Source organism: Protomyctophum bolini, assembly GCF_963924005.1.
Source record: "Protomyctophum bolini genome assembly, chromosome: 19".
NCBI classification, from domain to species: domain Eukaryota; kingdom Metazoa; phylum Chordata; class Actinopteri; order Myctophiformes; family Myctophidae; genus Protomyctophum; species Protomyctophum bolini.
In genome coordinates, this window is record NC_137880.1 from 16,286,964 (window position 1) to 16,299,914 (window position 12,951).

Consider the following 12,951-nt stretch of genomic DNA (forward strand, 5'->3'; position numbering starts at 1 on the left):
ATGTTTGCCACTTATGACATCGCCCAGAATAGGGTTGCTATAGGGTTCACTTGGTTAACACTTTCATGGTCAAACACCAAAAAACGAGGTTGCACGTGTCTATGAAATTAGAGCGAATACAGCATGTAAATTATTAATGAGTCCTTGTGAGGAAGAAAAGGGAAAAGAAACTCCTGGGTAATCAGAAACGTCTGTAGGCATGAGGGAACAGGACTCGCGAGAGTGGTTAAAGTCCAGCACGGTGCTTTGATCACCAACCTGGTTGCAAAACGTGCTGACATGGCATGCTGTGCTGCCTTCCTACTGTACACTCAACCTATTATCTTGTCCGACTAGCACCCACTTGAGCAACAGCAGGCAGCAGCAAAGGCAAACTGCCGCACATGCAAGTGCACACACACATGCACGCACACACACACACGGACGCTATACTACATATACTTGTGAGGACATCAACATTTTACGATAGCAATGCCAACCTGAATCTTTTCTTAATAATTACATTAACCAACCATATACTGTATCTTGTGAGGAAGGGGGATAATTGCTCAAATATTTCTCTAATTCTGCTACACACAGAGCCCAATCTCACCAATTGCACTGTGAAATAACACAGAGTGGCAATTCCGTATACAAGTAAGAAAACCCCAGACTCGATACATAGTACACTACTACTGTTTTGACCGCGACGGAGGCGTGGGTTTCACCCCATTATCTCAGTTGGGGCAAACAACCCCCACAGCATTATTGCCGATTCTGTGCCTATACTGCTTATTGGGTTGCAACTCGGACGGACTGAGTCGGCTCAATCAGACTTTGCAACGTTCGCCACAGCGAGACTTTAGCTCGCTCGGTGGTGGCTCACGTTGACAAAGTTCTCTTGACCGCGCCCCTCTGTCGTGGTTAATGGGGAGGTTTTCAGTGTAATATGTACGGATTTGGGGCTTTTCTAGTAGTGCATGTACGGAATTGCCAATCCGTGTTATTTCACCGTGTTGGGTGAGATCGGGCTGACACACGTGTGGGAGCATTTGGCCCACACAAGTATAGTACATTGCATTACCATAATTGTGTACGTGTTTGTGTACTGTGTGCATGCGTGCGTGTGTAGTGGTTGTTCTCTGATTCTTGCACACAGTGTCTAACCGCCATTAGACTGCAGCAGCAGCCAATAGCAGGAGCTGATAACAAACCTGCTTATATTGTTTTCTTATGCAAAGTCGGGACTCGTCTGGCAAACAAATACAGCGCTGTATTCAAATGAGCGTGTGTCAAGCCACACACCCAACCCCCTTATCACACACACACACACACACACACACAGTAAGATTTCAGAACACGCAACCATTGATATCAGAATTCACGCAGAACATTATGCACAAACCAGCAAGTAGAGGAAGAATGTCATTTACGTAACTAGATGCGATTGCCAGAGACACTGGTCTCCAAGTGGAATATATGTGGCCAAAACAATGGGAGATAAACCATAGTGGCGTGCCCGATTGTGTTTTATCTGTGTTCTGTCAGACGGATGATGATGATGGTGATGATGCACACAGACACAAATATGGGGGAAGTGAGTCACTCGCCGATCTAGATGGGAGTGCATATAGAGTACTGTACAATAATGTGCAGAGGAACAGAGATATGTGAGGTGGGGGGTCACAACAGCAAACAAGTTGATCTCCTTACAGTATTTACAGTATATCATCGTACCTTCCAGCAGAGATGACTGTTCAGATACTGTTACTCAGTGTGGTGATAAGTAACTTGTGGTGATAAGTATCCACAAATTTGATGCAGATACTTTTACTTTAATTGTGTATATCCTTTTTTTAGACTTATACTTCTCCTCCACTACATCCCACAGCAGCGAGGTGAAGAAAAGAAAACAACTTCAAAATGGACAGCGTGCCACACCTGCTCGTGATTCATCTTAACCCGTCTGCTGCCAACTGGTGGACGCAGAGCCAACCGCAGACTGCCGAGCCGTTTGTAGTGTAACACATGCTGGATTCACATCCTGTTTGGGCGGCCATCTTAGATGCTAAATAAATAGCATCAATGCTAGCGGGCTAAAATTAAGCCATCCTTGATCTAGAAAGCGCCAATGTTCCCATCTAGATCACCGGATAATCAGCAAAGACCTCCGAACATTGCACGTTTTATCCAAACCATGGAGAGCTCCGTAGATTTAGAGTTATTCAGCTGTTTAGTCAGCCTGTATAAAGGGAGGTGAACGGCAGCGTGGTTGCGCAATCCGATCTAGGATCTCTAAAGAAGGAAAGGCCAAGCAAAAACATTAATAAAAATCAGCGATCCGGTTTGATACCAATAACAAAGCTTATCAACAGAACGTTAAACCAGAAGCAGTTGCCGGTTGGAATCCAACTGGCAGAACCTTCGGTCAGAAGCAGTTCATTTGTTAATGGACACGGTGACACTTGAAGTGACACTTCACAGTGACAGTTTTCACACTATGAAGGACACTGGACCACACTGAACATCCTCATAACGAGGCCATCCATCAGGCTAACATCGGTCCCCCCTCTTGGGCTGGGGACGTTAAGTCACGACACCCACAGCCTGGTCTGAACGTAATTGACCTTCAGCAGTAGCAGTGGTGGCACAGAGAGGCCCAGACGGTGTCGGTGACAATCACAGAAAGTGGACTTGAGGAGGCAGGTTCTGTGTGGGAGGTATAAATACATAAGTATTGACTAGTTGCACTGCTAACCAGTGTGGGCCTCTTGAAAGCTTTAGACTGTAAAAGAAAATAGCCTATAAGGTGGGGCAACCAAAGGTAACATCCGGACTTGCGAGGCATAGCGTTGCTCCGATCCGCACCAAACTTGGCACAAATATTGTTCAGGGGACTGCCATACGAATAGCCATGGGCCATGGCCCCTGTGTGTCACTTGTGCACCATTGCTCCAATCTGCACCAAAATCGACCCACGCACTGTCATGGGACAACAGCAGCAGTGACAAGTTACATCAGGACCATGGACAGCAGCTACTGTTACTTCAGAACCATGGACAGCAGCTACAGTTACAGCAGGACCATGGACAGCAGCTACAGTTACATCAGGACCATGGACAGCAGCTACTGTTACTTCAGAACCATGGACAGCAGCTACAGTTACATCAGGACCATGGACAGCAGCTACAGTTACATCAGGACCATGGACAGCAGCTACTGTTACTTCAGAACCATGGACAGCAGCTACAGTTACATCAGAATCATGGACAGCAGCTACAGTTACTTCAGAACCATGGACAGCAGCTACTGTTACTTCAGAACCATGGACAGCAGCTACAGTTACATCAGGACCATGGACAGCAGCTACAGTTACATCAGGACCATGGACAGCAGCTACTGTTACTTCAGAACCATGGACAGCAGCTACAGTTACATCAGGACCATGGACAGCAGCTACTGTTACTTCAGAACCATGGACAGCAGCTACAGTTACATCAGGACCATGGACAGCAGCTACTGTTACTTCAGAACCATGGACAGCAGCTACAGTTACATCAGGACCATGGACAGCAGCTACTGTTACTTCAGAACCATGGACAGCAGCTACAGTTACATCAGGACCATGGACAGCAGCTACAGTTACATCAGGACCATGGACAGCAGCTACAGTTACATCAGGACCATGGACAGCAGCTACTGTTACTTCAGAACCATGGACAGCAGCTACAGTTACATCAGGACCATGGACAGCAGCTACAGTTACATCAGGACCATGGACAGCAGCTACAGTTACATCAGGACCATGGACAGCAGCTACTGTTACTTCAGAACCATGGACAGCAGCTACAGTTACTATAGAACCATGGACAGCAGCTACTGTTACTTCAGAACCATGGACAGCAGCTACAGTTACTTCAGGACCATGGACAGCAGCTGCATCTCTCTCTCTCTCTCGTTCAGAGGAATGCCATCAGTATAGTCACGACAGCCATGACAATGGTCCCACCAGGGGCCATGAGTGTCCCCCAGGGCCCCAGGGGGCCACAAGCACACGCCGCTGTTCCAATCCACACCAAACTTGTCAAAAACACTGTTCAGGGGGCCCCCAGGAAAATAGCCATATCAAAAAACTTGGTGAAAATAGCTGAACTACAAGATGGTAACATGCTGCACTGCAATAGTACATCAGCTGAGAAAAAGGGCCCTTTTTATGAATAAAATACAACAACTACATCTAGTAAGTGAGTTGTCAAGGCAAATAAAAGTAATCACTTAAACCCCATATGCCTATACCCCCATTTACTTTGCTGTGCGTCAAATAACGAAAATAGCGTTGCAACATGTTGTGAGCTATTGTTGTTAAATGTTCACCAAAGCAGTTTGGTGAAGCAGTCATAGTACACGAGAAAGAGAGGTTATACGGTAGCAGTCCCTATAGTTGTCTTCCTCTGTTCCACATCACACATTGATGTGATGCCAAATACTGTATGCATCAAGTAGCATTGCTCCACATGATAGACGAGGGCAATGCTGGTACAGTAGGAGGGTCAAGGCTGGGCGAGAGAGAGAGAGAGGCACCACTGATAATGAAGCATCCCATCTTGCCTCGGCCACAAATACAATCAGCGGTACGGTGATGGGTGGCTATAAGAAAACCTTTCTGATGTTTCTGCAGAGTCATAAATAATGGATCCGTGACTGGCGTGATGTGATGTGTTGTAGGATGATCTCTCGTCAGGAGCTCTACTAAAGCTCACATGCAGCATTATCCCTGTACCCCCCAGCCTCCCTCTCCCTCCCTCTCCCTCTCTCTCCCTCCCTCCCCTCCCAACTGCCTTCTATTCCACTCATCTCCTCTGAAATCTGTCAGTTGTGCCCTGAGCCTGCATAGTCTGTGTGTGCGTGTGTCTTAGGGCAGTGTTGGCCAAACACAGTGTGCGTGAACCAATTTGGGTCGCAAAATATATTTTTTCTAACATGTTTAAGACAAATCTGAAATGTAAAGAAAGATACAAATAAAGCATTGTGAGCTTGTAGCTATTTTCACTATTTTAGAAAATTAAGTAGTATATAAATCATCATGTAGTTTTGTACGTTTGGGTGCTGGTAAGTCGCCAAATTTCCTTTTTGGGTCTCGAGCTGAAAAGGTTTGTGAACTCCTGTCTTACGGCATAGAAATAAAACAACAACTAGTGTAACACAACACAACACAAAGCCTAGATAGATAGATAGGTCCTGATAGGCCCTACAACCAGAACAAGAAATTCAATAGTCTCCCGTCACAGTGAAACATTGTCCGTGGAAAACAAACAATTCTCTCTTGACCAATAAAGGAAATCTATATTTTCTATTCATATTCATGTCCTCTTCTTCTTCCCTAGAAAGATGAACAGCACTGATAAACAGCAGCGCATCCATGTGTGCCTTAAAAGTCACCAGAAGTGTTCGGATTTGTAAATGACAACAACAAGTAGCGGTAGAATAGATAACAGATAAGGGACAACATATGTTTAAATACTATTCCATATCTAAACAAGAATATCAGTTAATTTATTTCATACAATTACATGTAAATTACTTACAATGAGTTTTGAAGAGGTGATTGTAAAAGATGAAACTGCGCAGTGATGATATCACGAGTGGAATACACTGCTATGCATGTGTACTGTAGGCTATTAACTATACCGGTATGTCAACTTAGTATAATATTGGTCTATTAAAGTTGGTACATTGTAAAGGTCATTGTCTAGCATTCAAAACCAGACACTACATTTGCATTGCTCTGGAATCCACTCTACTTTATAGGTTAAAGTAAATGTACATGGATTATGTACTTGTTTATAGGTATAGTTTAGGCAAGTTAACCAGATTGCACCTACTTCCACTCCTGGTATCACAAACTGCTCAATGGCATGCGTTTCATTGCGTTATTGAATGTTACATTTAACTGCAGGCTAGATTGAACTGCTCAAACAACGTTTTTCTATTTATAAAATATATTTATTGGGAGCTGTGTTTTTTTTCCGACCTAATTTGAATATCCAGCATTAACATGTATCTGGTGCCCTGCCTTTAAGACACAACTGACAACAAGAAAGTGCCTTTAAATCAGCTTATATCCAGTCAGCCCATAGAATGTCCAGTTGCCACAACTCGTCCAAAAAAGAGCCAAGCTGGTCATATTATAGTTTTGCTGGCTTGGGCTGACGTGACCTTAATCCCATTTGGGCTCTATAAAGAGTTCTACTTCATCAGGTCCAGTTGTGCGCGTGCACACACACACACACACACACACACACACACACACACACATACAGGGTGGCTTAGCGGGCTATTGCTACTGTAGCTTGGGTCTACAGGACTTACGCTGACTTCTTAGACATTTAGAGGCTAAAGAAATTCACTACTCAGCCCCGCTCCCCGCAAACATCATCACCTGAAAAGACCTTGAAGTCAAGGCTTATGGAGAGTTTTTCTTCTTTTTTTTGGAACAAAATATGGGCCTCGGGCTATAAGCCCTCAAAATCCAGCACTCAGGCCTCAAACTCACTCAAAGCACTTGAGTGCTACTGTGCTAAGGAATCTTTTGCTACAGTGCATTCACAGATAAACAAAATTAAGTCATACAGCATTCACAGTATATGGATTAAGACAGTTTCCCAAGTAGGTATTTTGTTGAATGATATATATATATATATATATATATATATTTAGTTTAAAGCTGAGAGGAGGATGGGTTTAGCTTTTCACTTGGATCAATTTGAAAATAGATTTTTAGGGTTTGGAAATACAGTAGGCATGGAAAGTGAATGTATAACAATGCACTCTCCTCCTTCAAAAACTACTGCATAGTGGCCATATACAAGATACAAATGAATAGCCTTGGGAAGCAACTGTTCCAGCCAGAGTCCTGTGGCTCATAGTTATTAGCTTGATGTACACACACAGTCCCTGGACATGACGCTAAGTACATGTTGTTACCCCCAATCCAACCCCTGATGCTGAGTGCCAAGCAGGGATGGGTACCATTTCTATACTTCATATCTTTGGTATGACTCAGCCGGGGATTGAACGCCCAACCTCCCAATCTCAGGTTGGACACTCTAATAACCAGGGGTGAAAGTGGGCCGGGGCGGTCCGGTAAGACCTGACCGGGCGGAGCGCACCGGAGCTATCAAAATACTATATTAAATAACCTGCCACAAACGGATGTCCATGAGGAAAACAATCAAAACATAATCTAACTAACGTCAGAATCGGGTTTTCTTAATAAAAAGTGCTTCTGAATTGTAACAGTGTTTTTCGTGTCAGCCAGCGTAATGATCCGTTGGAGTTTGGAGCATTTTGAGCAATACTAAAAATAAAATAAATAAATAACAGGAAACTAAATGAAATGCCGGCTGCAACTGTTTTGAGAAGTAAACTAAAAAGTCAGTAGAAGAATGCGCTAAAAATATATATAAGCAAAATGGCAATGCAACCAACATTAGCTCAGCTCTTTAAGAGAAAGGAAAGAGTTGAAGAAGATAATGTCGTTAAAGACAAACAACCAAGACCATACAGTTGCATGACACAGAGATGGGGAGGAGGAGGCAGAAGTGGCAGCAGGACCAGCACCAAGCACAGGTAATAATAATATTCATATAATTCATAATAATAATATCACTGATATTATTATGAAATTCCTGATATATCAGGAATGTTATAGCACTTTTCGAAGTACTCAAATATGCTTTACATGTGTCTGGGGGAAGGGGATCCAGAGCAGGCTGCTGGGCAAATAAAGAAGAGCAGCTCACTCAACAGGTTGCATGGCTCGCTGTGACTCAGGACAAGAGGATAAGGATAACGCACGTTACGAATGTAACTATGGTTATGTGAATTCCTGGATGACTGCCAGTAATAACGGTCACTCGGAATCTTTCAGGGTGAGAAGATTCTTAAGAGGCCGGGTGTCACGTGCTTACAGTATATACGTGTAGCCTACCGGCCTCTGTGGACTTTGACTTTAAGTGTTCTGCTCTGTTCTGTTCTGTCACCTGTTCTGCTCCATCTATCTCTATTCTCGTGTATGCCTCAAATACAAAACGGATCAAATTCAGGTTTGTGTGTCTTAGACTAGTACATGGGCTTATTATAGATATCTGGTAATACTGGTATATGGTTGAAGCATTCCATTTCCTTGTGATTATGGTATAAATAGGACAGGAGTAGGACTTGTTACAATCAATCATGTTATAAGTGTATTGAAATAGGTAGCCTAATGCAGGTGTAAGACCTGTTTTGTATAACTGTGCCAAAAACAATGCAGTTTTCTATGCATTTCAGGGGTACTGTGGGGTTTGAACCTCCACAATTTTTCCGGCCGCACCGCTTTGCAGCGCATCCGGGTGTCATCACAAAATGCTAATTCTGGGAGCTCCTGTAAGAAATGAAAGCCACTTTCACCCCTGCTAATAACAAAGCTACTGCACAGTACAAGATGCAGTACTTATACTAATCCCAGTCATTCAGTGCTGCTTAATGTGCTGCTTAATGTCTAGCAGTAGAAGCCATATATACTTACTATACTAGCCAGCCCACAATAGTGTAAAGTAACTAAGTATATATACTCAAGTACTATACTTAAGTTAAAAAAGTGGTATTGTTTTTACTTTATATTTCCAATATTCAGTAGGCTATTTTTACTTCTACTCCACTACATCTCAGAGGCAAATATTGTACTTGTACAATATTGTACTATTGTACTTGGAATACTTTAGTTACTAGTTACTTTGCAGATTTTGATTATTATTATACACAACATTCATTAACCACCACTGCCCTATACAATTCGGCCATCTGAAAATACACAATGAGTAGCCTACTTTAACTTTTGGCCCTTTAAGTACATTTATACTTTTACTTATTTTGAATTCCGGACATGTAGTACTTTTTCCACCACTGCCAGCCCCTAGCCTCATGTAGTGTCAAGGAGCCTCAACTGTGTACAACCCCAATGATTATTAAACAAACAGAGTCTAATAACCACATGAATTCCTGGTGCAATTGAAAAGGCTTTCAGACAGTGAGCTAAATGATTTAGCCATTTTCTAGCTAACTGGCTTGAATACCCCTACATATAATAGCCTATTATAAAATGTAGTATTTCTTGAGTATACTGTTGTGGGAGAACTGCTTTACTTTCTCCTTTAATAGTGGGCTACATGTTGATAATGTTACCCACAGAGTGTGGCCTTGTGGTTTGCTGCATGTGTGAGCTCAGTGATGTGGTTCAGTGGTTCTCAGAGTGGGGTGCGGGGACCTCCAGGGCTCCTTGAGGAGTTACACTTCTGTAACTTTGAAAGATAAAGAATTTATCAAACTGGGGGTCTTTGAATTCAAAACTCAACTGTGTGCACGTATCGTATCGTATACCAGTGTGAGTGGGTGAGCCGACTGTGATTGGCATGGCAGCATGGGATGAGCTGCGCTGTGCATTGTATGCACATAGCAGTGTGAGCTACGCTATGATTGGCATAGCAGCAGGACGTAAGCTGTGGTTGGTCTACGTTAGGGACAGAGATACAGATACAAACAGAGATAGACACAGCCATGACCTGTTGTAGACAGCTATTGCCCCCATTCAGCACCACACCGTTAAGAAAATTTATATTTTGGTCTGGCGGAAGAAAGGTTTATAGAAAGGTTAAAAAAAAGAAGGTTGAAGGTTTTGAGTATCTCTGAATAATTAATGTTCTCTGTAGTGCAGCATGGCCTTTGTTTTTGCTTTAAATATTAATATAACTTTGGGTGAATGAGGCACACCTAATAGCTGGCATTTCATCAAAGGAAAGAACAGAAACATCAGTAAATTAACCATGCTCCCTCGCTGACAACACAACACGGAAGGCACCGCATATCAAAGACGAAAAAACCTCTTCAAGTGACAGCCTGTCCCAAGGATGTTGCAGGGTTTCTTATTTTATTTTCTGTCTTGAAATGTCACTGTGTCACAGACTGATGTCTTCATCTGGGAACGTATATGTAACCCCCCCCCCCCCCCCCCCCCCATCTTCCCTGGGACATGAATAAACATCAACACGCGTCCACGTGCGTGGCTGTTGGCAGAAATGTGCGCCGTCACTCAGGTGATGTGACACCACTGCACAGTCACCTCCGCCCCCAGAATTTCTCTCCTGGATGTGCTTCAAAGATTTTGTGGTGAGTCCTGCTCCGACTTTATACGGAGAAAGAAATATAAGCTATATTCTATTTAAGTGTCCATCACTGTCCAGATCAAATAGATTTTTACGCCTTTTAAGTGGTACAACAAACAAACAAACAAATGAAATGCATGAATGAATGAGACAGTGTCACACAACACGTAACAAAAAAGACAATATCTTCTGCCCTCCTCCCCACCCATGCAACAAGGTTGTGTCTTCAAACTATGTGACTCCCATTGGAAATGCATTGAGACACAATGACATGACACACAGAACACACAGGACACAAGTGTGTCATGCGTGTGTCTTAGGTGTGAGTGAGGCCTAAGCGAACACAAGGGAAACAATGGAAACCACAATGGAAACAAGTCCCAAAGACTGTTTTGGTGTTATCCTTTTACCCTTAATGTCTTACTGTATACACGTATTGTTTAAAGCATTCAATCAATTAATCAAAACAACACAGGGCATGTCTTGTCTTTTGTGATGCATTGTGACCTTGTTGCTGATTTTGAAAACCCTTGAAAATGTTTCAACATTTCCGCCCCAATAATAGCCCAAAATAGAAATGCCAGGTGTAAAGTGCTTAGTCTGTCCTGTTGGTTTATAACCAATACAACAGCTTATCACTAAATAATAACTACATAGTGGATCAATTGGAATTATCTTTCCCCATTTCCTGAAAAGTAACTGTTTTGGACAACCAACAGCAAAAATATTTATTATTTTTACGTGAGAAGTCTGAGAACACCTGAAAAATGAAACTCCAACAAAATAGCCTAATTGTCCGTAATATTCTCCAATGTATTATTTTTTTAACAAGGCAATTGTGTCACTGTACTTACTGCATGCCAGGGCAATTTGCTATTTATAAAGCTGGTTGTAACGGATGTACACTGAAATGAGGGGGCTGGAAGGAGGGCTGGCTAGTGGGAATGTGCTCAGGGGGACAGCATGTCACAGCACAGTGGAAGAATTGTGCCAACTTTGTGGGGACTTGTGGTACACTTAATGTGTAGCCTACTGTATTGCTAAGCTGACACATTTTATTCTCTTTTATATCTCTTTTAAGCATTAGTGCTTTTTCTGGATCGGGGCTCACTTGGAAATCTCAAAAGCGTCCACGGTCCAGTGGAACCGGAGACCGATTGGGTCTCCATTGACCCGCTGAGCGCTGTTCAGAGGTGGACAGCCGCTGCCCCCGCCGGCAGGGGCAATGGGACTCAAATTAAACCAACTGGAAGGATGGGTGGGCTGTGTGTATTTTCAGGGCACATTCATTTTAACTGCTTGCCTTAGACCCTCTATCCTTGGTAAAAACAAACAAATACTTTCAGTTGCAATTATTTGGGGGCCCACTTACAATACCCTCACGGTACACCAGTGGTCCCCGGCCCACAGGTTGAGAATAACTGATCCTTGCCTGTGTGTATTGGCAAGGCTCTAAAGAGCCCTCAGCCCCGCTTACCATCACATTGTGATCCATGATCTGACAGAAGGAAAGCAACAGCTATTAGAGCTGAATTAAGCTCTCCTAACATAAACCACTTTCTGTAATCTGCCCTTGTATTTTCTCAAGCAATTAAAATAGGGTGCAGAGGCTAACAGAAGAAATAGTTGAATTTCCTGAGCTACAGTATGAATGGGCTGAGAGACCCCTGTGGAAGTTGCAGAGGCTAGAACTTCTACACTTTTCTTTCACTTTCTTGGAAACATTTGGAGAACTTTTCCTTTCCTCTTTCTTTCTTTTACCCCTTCAAATATTCAGAAATTATTATGCCAATGAATCTTTCAGACAAAATCTGGAGGGAGAGCAAGTGCATTTTCCAGCAGCGACATTATCCGCGGCAGTGTTTCTTGGCGGCATCAGTCTGACACCCTACCCCAGACCCTAACCTCACGGAGAAGGCAAGCCACAGCTGATTTTTAACTGGCAGCGCATGTCAGGAGCCACGGGTGAGATTTAACCAGCGACGTGGACACCCCACCCCAAACCCTACTCAGACTTTTGGGATGTCTCCCACTAGTAATGCAGAACCGTTGACTTCCTATGACTGTATAAGTGTATATTATCGTGCAAATGCAAGATAGCTGCATGATGAATGCAGATCTGCACTTTTACAATTGAGCAACACGGAGTCTATATGTTCAGAGCTTATGGAGGCCTAACAATGTTTGCCTCGATCTCAGTCATCCAAAACATTAATATTGTAACCGCGAGGCAGCAACACTTTAGTTAGGAGCCGTGAACATCACCGTTTTGATCAAAAACTTCAATCTGGGAAAAGAATCAGAGAAAAAGGGGTTTTAAAGCGCAAATAACATGCATTTTTTGCATTTGCATGCATTTAATATCATATTGTCTATGTCCCTCAAAGTTATTTCTAATGGTTTGAGCCTCAATCACCACTCTGATATAACCAGTCCTTGTCATTTACATACAGTACATAGCAACGAATCAACTTGAAAATATTGTATATCTTTTATAATCGAATGATTCTATTGATCAGTATAATTAACCACTTAAGCCCTATTTTATCATTCGTATATACTTCGTATAAAATAGATACAAATACCGACAACAGTACAAACTCACAATTCATCACATCACGATGAACTGGTCTCTCACAGCACAGTGTGCAGTGGTCTCTCACAGCACAGTGTGCGGTGGTCTCTCACAGCACAGTGTGCGTTGGTCTCTCACAGTGTGCGGTGGTCTCTGACAGCACAGTGTGCGTTGGTCTCTCACAGCACAGTGTGC